The sequence below is a fragment of the Podarcis erhardii genome (genome assembly GCF_964252035.2).
Source record: "Podarcis erhardii genome assembly, chromosome: 6".
Lineage (NCBI taxonomy): Eukaryota > Metazoa > Chordata > Lepidosauria > Squamata > Lacertidae > Podarcis > Podarcis erhardii.
In genome coordinates, this window is record NC_138510.1 from 263,159 (window position 1) to 270,830 (window position 7,672).

Consider the following 7,672-nt stretch of genomic DNA (forward strand, 5'->3'; position numbering starts at 1 on the left):
GTTGCTTTTTCACCCCTGAACATTTTGCCTTCCCTTTTCTAGAGCTTTTTCCAGCTCTGCTGTGCTTCTTCTGGAGATGAAGTGAGCAGAACCAGACTGTATCCCATATTTAGCCACCATAAATTTTCCTAAGGAAAATGAGATTACCCTTATGGAAATCCATGACAGGATCACACTTGGAATCCTGTAGGCAGCTTTGCTTTTGATCCCTAATGTTGGATTTGACACATTCACAGCTGCTGCACATTCACTTGACATTTTCAGCTCCCCACTGCAGCCCCAAGAAGAAGAAGAAGAAGAGTTTGGATTTGATATCCCGCTTTATCACTCCCCTTCAGGAGTCTCAAAGCGGCTCACATTCTCCTTTCCCTTCCTCCCCCACAACAAACACCCTGTGAGGTGCGTGGGGCTGAGAGACTTCAGAGAACTGGCCCAAGGTCACCCAGCAGCTGCAGGTGGAGGAGCGGAGACGCGAACCCGGTTCCCCAGATTACGAATCCACCGCTCTGAACCACTACACCACACTGGCTCTCAAGATCCCTTTCCTCACCCGTCACTCGGAGGATGTACAATCACATTGAACCACATTTGCCATTTTGTCACCTGGCTGGCTTGGTGGCAGCAGGGGAACCCTGGGGATCCCTTGGCTGTCCATTTCCCCCTCACCATTCTCAATAATGTGATGTTGTCCACAAACTTGACCAGCTCTCTGCTGATCCTTTGCTTTGAATCCTTTATGATCAAGTTAAAAATCATGATAAAAAATTCCTTCTAGTAGCACCTCAGAGACCAACGTGCACATGAAAGCTCATACCAATAACAAACTTAGTTGGAAGGAATTTTTTGTTTTTGTTTTGACTACGGCAGACCAACATGGCTACCTACCTGTAATTAACAATCATGGTTCCCTGCATGGAGCCTCTCTTATTTATTTCCTGCCTTGCAAGAATGCAAGGATGTTCATTCCTCCTCGCTGCTTCCTGTTCAAGCAGTTGCCCTTCCAGGAGAGGCCTCTCCTTTCCTTCCACGGCTGCCAAATATGCCTCATATCTTGGGAACATTTGGTGGGAGTGGAGTTTCTGCAGGAGAGGAGAGTTGCCTCTTTGCTGAGCTTGTTAAGATTCTTGAATTCCCCACTGGTGTTAAGTGAGTGACCTTCATTCCGCGGCTGGCCTGGCTGGCCCTTGTCTGCCTGATGCCCTGAGCAAAAGGCTTTGTCCTCCTGGGCCCATTGTCCGCCTGGCCTTTGATTTGCAGGGACAATTTCCTCTTGTGTTGCTCCTCGCCTGCTCTAAGCCCCCGTGAACTGAACTGCCTTCTTGCCTGCCCTTTTCCTAATTTGTGGTCAGTGCTCTTATTTTGAGATGCAACTACAGCAGCCCTTCAAGACAAGCCACGTGGGCAATTGTGTTTAGTTGAAGAGCAGCCGTGGCAGAGATGCAGAGAATCCACGAAGCTGCCAGGGAGAATCCCAAGAGCAGAATATTCTGGCGGGGGGGGGGGGGGGCTGAAATGTACATTCCACAAAAACACACAGCTGCTTTCAAGCATCCAAAGGAACCCTATAAACCTCTTAACAAAGGAAATGTAATTGTCTGTGTGTCTTAAATGTTTTTAGTGTAAATTGTTGAAAAGGTGTTATTGTGACGGACGACACCCATGTTCTCCTTCGCCTGGAGGGGAAGGTGTTCTGCAGCGTCAGGCCACAGATCTGGACCTGCCAAGGAGCCGTGTCCTTGCACCCACGTCCAGCTCCACCTCACAGTCCCAAGGCCCTCGGCTGCTGTGGCTGCCTGGGACCTGCCTGTGCTGTGCTGAGCTCTGCCCCCTGCTGAGGAGGGGGGCTTCTTGGCCCCCAGGCGCTCTGCCCCAACCAGGCTCCACAAACAGGAAGGAATTGGGAGGTGCCCCAGAGTTCTGCCTGTCAGCCCTTTTCTCCTCCATGCTGGGCACGACTGGAGCGGCCAGGGGCCAGCCACTGCTCCATGGCAACACTGTGCTTGCCTTGGTTCTGGAGAGCCATGCTGAAGAAGGCCCCCTCTCTGTGCAGGGTATCTCAACATGGGAAGGATCCTTTGCGTAAGCTGGAAGTGACCATGGGAATAGAAATGGCCGGGGGGGGGGCGAGGAGGAGAGGGAGTTGCCAAAAGCAAGCAAGAGTGGAAATCAGACATGAAATCATCGAAATAGAGGGTGCAGCAGCAGCGAAGCCTTCAGAGAGCAGCAGGAGGAAGGGCCTTGGGGCCTCTTCCCTGGGAAGGTGGATGGGGAGGAGGAAGCAGGCAGCTGCCCTTGGGCATCGGGGGGGGGGGGGAAGGAGGCCTCTCACCCTCTGCCCTTCCCCAAAGCAGGAGAACTGAAGCAACGCGGAGTTGCCAGTCTGAAGGGCCCAGAGGAAGAAGGGCACCTTCAGGCAAGCCTGGCTTAGTGGTGGCAGACTTTGCCACAGCAGCCCTTGAAGCATAAGAAAACGGATTCCTGGTGGGATAGAAGCATCTCCTGTGACGGGAACCTGGACGGCCAAGCACACCATCTTGGGGAGTGGGCAGGAAGAGACAGGTGTGTTCTCTCCTGCCGCCCCAATGGCTTTGGCCACACTCAGGAAGCGGGCAGCAGGTGGCGCTGCTGTGCCAGGCGCTGTCTGCTGGCGCTACTGCTTCTTCCTTGATGTGGCCTGCAGCTGCCAAATGAAAACCTCAGCAGCTTGGAGGGCCTGGGTTGGGGGGTCTGGGGGCAGCAGGGCCTCTGAATCCTCTCCTTCCCAGGCAGTGGGTCCTGCTGTACTCTGCAGGTTCCTCCAGGGCTCCAAGCTGTGGAGCCGTTTCCGGGGGGCGCTGGGAAGTCACACTCCGATGGCCCCTGGCATTTGGCCCCTGCTCCTGCTGAGGGCTGCTGGAGATGGGTGGGTGAGGAGGCAGCTGCCACTCAAGGCGTAAAACCGAAGATCCCCTTCTGGATCAGGCCAAAGGTGGAGGCCACCTCACCTCTCCTGTCCTCCCACAGTGGTCAGCCAGGTGCTGCATCAGGAAGGCCCACAGGCAGCAAGGCAGGAGCACCTTGACAGCAGCCCTCACATTCCCCGGTCCCTGCTGCTCAGATACTCGGCAACTATACTACTTTTAAGAGACATCTGAAGGCAGCCCTGTTTAGGGAAGTTTTTAATGTTTAATGCTGTATTGTGTTTTTAATAATTCTATTGGGAGCCACCCAGAGTGGCTGGGGTATAAATAAATTACTATTATTACACGTCTTTCACATACAGTGCTGCTCCTCCCTGTTTGGTCTATTCCTTTTGAACAGGTCATAGCCCTCAGTTCCAAACTCAAGCCATGTCTCTCATCCCACCAGGTTTTGGTAGTCCCTACCAGGTCATATTTGCCATCCTGTATTAAATGCACCAATTTGTCTTGCTTGTTTCCCATGCTCTGTGCATTAGTTGCCTCTCTACTAATGTGTAGAGTATGGGAAACAAGCAAGACGAATGCCCTCTGGGAGTTGTTGGGCTCCAACTCCCATCATCCCTGACCATTGGCCTTGCTGGCTGCTGGGACTTGGCCAGTGGTGGGTGGGGCCACAGGCAAAGATGTCTATGGAGTGGCTGGTGTGAATGGGACCCTTCCCCACAGACTCTTGCACCCCCCTGCTTCGTTAGGCAAGGAAGAGGCATTCTCCAGGGGTCAAGAACCAAAACACTCAAGGAGGGGTGTAGTTTGAAGTGGGGAGGCCTGGGGGCATAGCCAGGATTGATGTTAGTGGTGCAGGCTTTATGTTGGGGGCGGAGGCAGAACCCCTGTTAATTATTTTTATTGATTTACTTGATTACCCACCTCCCCCTGGCTACACCCACGCCTGGAGGGATACGTTTGAGCCCCAGGCCTGGGCTCCTCTCCTCTGCAGCCATCATGCCAGGGGGTGCCAACCCAGTGCCAAGGAGCACGGGGCTGCTTTGGTGCCCCTGGGATGAACTTGAATTCCTAGATTCACAGCTTTCATTTTTTAAAAAAATGTAAGGTTAAAGCATCTTTCGAAGGATATGAGGCAACAGATATGGACAGCAATTGTTTCGTGTGTGTGAGAGAGAGAAATTCGCCTTCTTCCTTTCAGGGTTTCCTCCCCCTCCCCCCAGAAAAATGGATGCCCATGTATGTGAGAGAGGGAGAGTTGGGCTTTGTAAGGGGAGGAGAGACTGTGTGTGTGGTCTGGTCTGTGAGAGATGCATTTGGGCAGAGAGAGGGGAGATGCATTTGTGGTGGGAGGTGAGCAATGCATGTGTGTGTCGGGTGTCCATGTGCATGAGAGAGTTTTGCGTGGGCACCTGGTACATTTTTGCTGGTGCTGAGAAATGCTCCCTATTGTTAGCCAGCAACACCACCAGTGTGTGTGGGGGGGGGGGGGAGCGCAGAAATTAACATCAACCAGCAGACACAGCTGACTTCTCATGGGAACCTGAGGTTGAGGAGGTAAGCCACAGTGACTGCTCTCTCTAACTGTGTGTGATGCCATGCTCACATGGTGGCCGTTTTGTGACTGGTGCCCACATCACAGTCTTAAAAGTGAATGAAGGCATTCGGCCAGAGATGTGGAAACTCAGATTGTGTTCTTCTAAAACGGCAGGAAGCACAAGGTGGGCTTCCTTCAGGGGATAAGTGAGCACCAGGTGTTGTCAGAGGGCAGGTTGTGATGGGTGGGGTCATGGAAGGAAGGGGGCAGGCCTCTAGTGACCCAGGCCTAGGAGGGGGCTGGCGTTTCATCCTGGGTCTCCCCGTGCTGCTCCCACAGCCAGTTGACACAACCAATTGTGCCTCAGCTGGCAGTTGCCATTAATATACTTGGGAGCACAAGTTGTCTGCCAGAGTCGCTGTCGGAGGAACTCCATCATTTCCCCAGCGATAAGACTTGGTCTTTACAGAGCATTTCCTCTTAGGTATTCCAGGTGTGTTCCATGCCATCATTTCAGTAACCCTTCCAGCACTGCTGTGAAGGCAGACCAGGCTTCCTACCTCCACTGGGGGGGGGAGGGGGAGGGGGAGGGCTGTGAGGCAGATGGAGGATGCCTGCCTGAGGCCACACAGTCTCTGGGGCCTGGGGTCAGCCTGGCACTTGGCCCTGGGCCCCCCATGGGCTCAAGGCAGACGTCTCCCTCCCTGGCACCTCCTTCAAGTGGCAGAGAAGGCTTTGCCTCCCCGGCTGCTGGGGGCCACAGCTGCAGTGCCCTCGCCTACCAGTTTCCGAGCAAGAGAGGCTACCTGGTCCTGGTCCTCATCTCTGGCAGCCAGCAAGGCTGGTGCTAAGGCAGTCGGTCGCCGCAGAGGCAGCCGCCTTGCACTGCCCTTTCCTGCCCCATGAATTAAGCAGCCCCTGTGGGGAGCTTGGTAATACTTTTATTAATAGTTAATTACTCCCTCTGCCTTGCCAGAGAAATGAGACTCACTCAGGCCTCGTAAATCCAAGCAGTGATCCTGCAATAAAAAGCAGTAAGGAGACTTCATTCCAGTGGCTCCTTCCGCAGCCTTGCCTACAGCGCTGGCATTTAGGGAATGACAAAGGTCGGCACCAGGTGCCTGGGCGCAAGGGCGCAGAGGAGAGGGGGGGCCTGGCTCCCGTCCAGGAACAGGCCTCCCTCTGCTCTGGGCTGGATCCATGGCAGGCTGCAAGTGGCCTTTGCTCTGGGGATCCTTGGGGGGGGGGACAGCAGCCCCCTGTTGCACTGGCATGAGAAAATGGGATAGACTACTCTGGCTTGGTGAAGTTCTCCATCCTTGGGCCCAGAAACTCATAGGCAGCCAATGCAGTTGGACCAGGATCGGTGTAAAATTCTCACACCGTCTTGCCCCAATGAGCAGCCTGGCTGCCAAATTCTGCAGCAGCTGAAGTTTCCAAGAACAGTCTTCAGAGGCAGCCCCATGCACAATGCGTTGCAGTAATCAAACCTGGAGGTTACTAGAGCGCAGTTGTGTCAGAGGTGAGGCTATCCTGTCCAGGTAGGAGCGCAGCTGGAAGAGGGCGGCTGGGAGCTGAGCTGGGGAATCCGGTCTTGCCTGCCCTGCAGATGATGGGCACGACCCTCGGGGGTCTTCTTCCCCAGGCCTCTGAGCGCTGCCAAGCGCGGCTTCTAACGGGGGTCCCTGCCAGATTTAGGGGGGCCTTGCATGGCGCTGGTGCCTCTCGCCAACAGCGCACAGTGGCCGCCGCCTTTCCCGGGGAGCATCGAGACCTGGAGTGCAGAGACGGCGGCCGCCCCCTCCAGTCCAGGCAGCAGGTCAGACGCCACGCTCTGTCCGGTTCCCATGAACCTGGCAGCCTCGCGGGAAGACGGGGAAAGGGAGTCCCCGGGAGCGGCTCTGCAAGCCCCCGCCGGCCCGCGAGCTTGGCGACCCGGTGCCTAAGAGGGAGGCGCCGCTGCTTGGACGGGGCGGGGGTGTCCTGGCCGCCGCGGGGAGAGGGAGGAGCGGTTCGGCTGGTTGTCCGGCGTCCGCTTGGCTCCTCGAGGGTTTCGAAGGCCGTTCTGGCGAGGCCGTCGCCACGCGGCTGCGCCCACGAGCCCCCCGACGCCCTCTTCCCGGTGCCAGCCTCCGGAGCCCGGGGATCTCTGCAGCTTCGCGCCTGCTGGTGGAAGCCGGGGTCCGACGGCAGCCGCCCTCCGCGCCCGCCCCTTGGGGAGGGCGGCCGCGCCTGGTCTGGGGTCGCCAGCGGACAACGGGCTCGTCGCGGGCGCGCCTTGCCTCTGCCGAGCGAGCGCGCACGGTACTTTGGGGGGGGGTCTCCCTCCCGCCCCGTCGAGGAGCGAAGGTGCCTTTGGCGAGAGGCTCCGCTCGTTGCCGCCCCCCGGATTTGCATAATCCTACATGGCGATATGATAATGATGTTTGTTAAAGACAGAACGCAATAAATTAATCCCGTTAAGTTGCTGCTGCGAAAGGCAAAGAGAGTGATTTACGGCGGCGGTGCGGAGCCGCGTCGAGGCTGCGGCAAGGCGGGCGGACCACGGCGGGCTGCCTGTGCCGGGAGACCCCCCAGTGCCCCCACCCAGCCATCGCCCCCCAAAGGCAAGGGCGGCGGAGCCGGCGCCGAGTCCTGAGACCCCCGGAGGCCCCTCCCCTCCCGGCATCCAGCCCCGCACCCGCCTGGCGTCGCTTTCTGGGAAGCCGCTTTCTACGGGGCCTGGACGTCGCTCCCCGTCCAGCTCATAGATCCCACGGTTACAATATCTGGGTATCTCAGAAGCATCATTCCAAGGAATGGTAACCTATTTATTAAAATGGAAATTTGGAAGCACCTTCTTCCCCCAGGAACAACTTCGTGGCCCTCTTGAGTTTGCCAAAGGGCCTTTATGGCAACTTACAAATCTGACAAGAGGGAGAGAAGGCACAGCAAGGCAAGAACTGCATTGAAAAATGAAGCTGGTTCCTGCTACAATGGACCGAGGAGGGGCAAGAAAGAGGAAATCTCTCTTCCCTGTATATAGAAATTGTAGAAAGTTTTATGCTCTTATATTACTAATTAAGCCAGTGTTTCCCAACCTTTTTTGGGCAAAGGCACACTTGTTTCATGAAAAAAATCTCGAGGCACACCACCATTAGAAAATGTTTAAAAAATTAACTCTGTGCCTATATTGACTATATATACAGTGGTGCCCCGCAAGACGAATGCCTCGCAAGACTGAAAACCCGCA

At 55.7% G+C, this 7,672-nt stretch overlaps 1 long non-coding RNA gene across 1 annotated transcript; it reads right to left on the reverse strand.

The window, feature by feature from the left end:
- Positions 1-52: 52 nt before the first annotated feature.
- On the reverse strand, positions 53-6,371 carry LOC309344374. Its single transcript, XR_014157702.1, has 2 exons — positions 524-6,371; positions 53-271 (listed from the first exon to the last, which is right to left on the reverse strand). It is a non-coding gene; the product is annotated as an uncharacterized lncRNA (long non-coding RNA).
- Between the last annotated feature and the right edge of the window lie 1,301 nt (positions 6,372-7,672).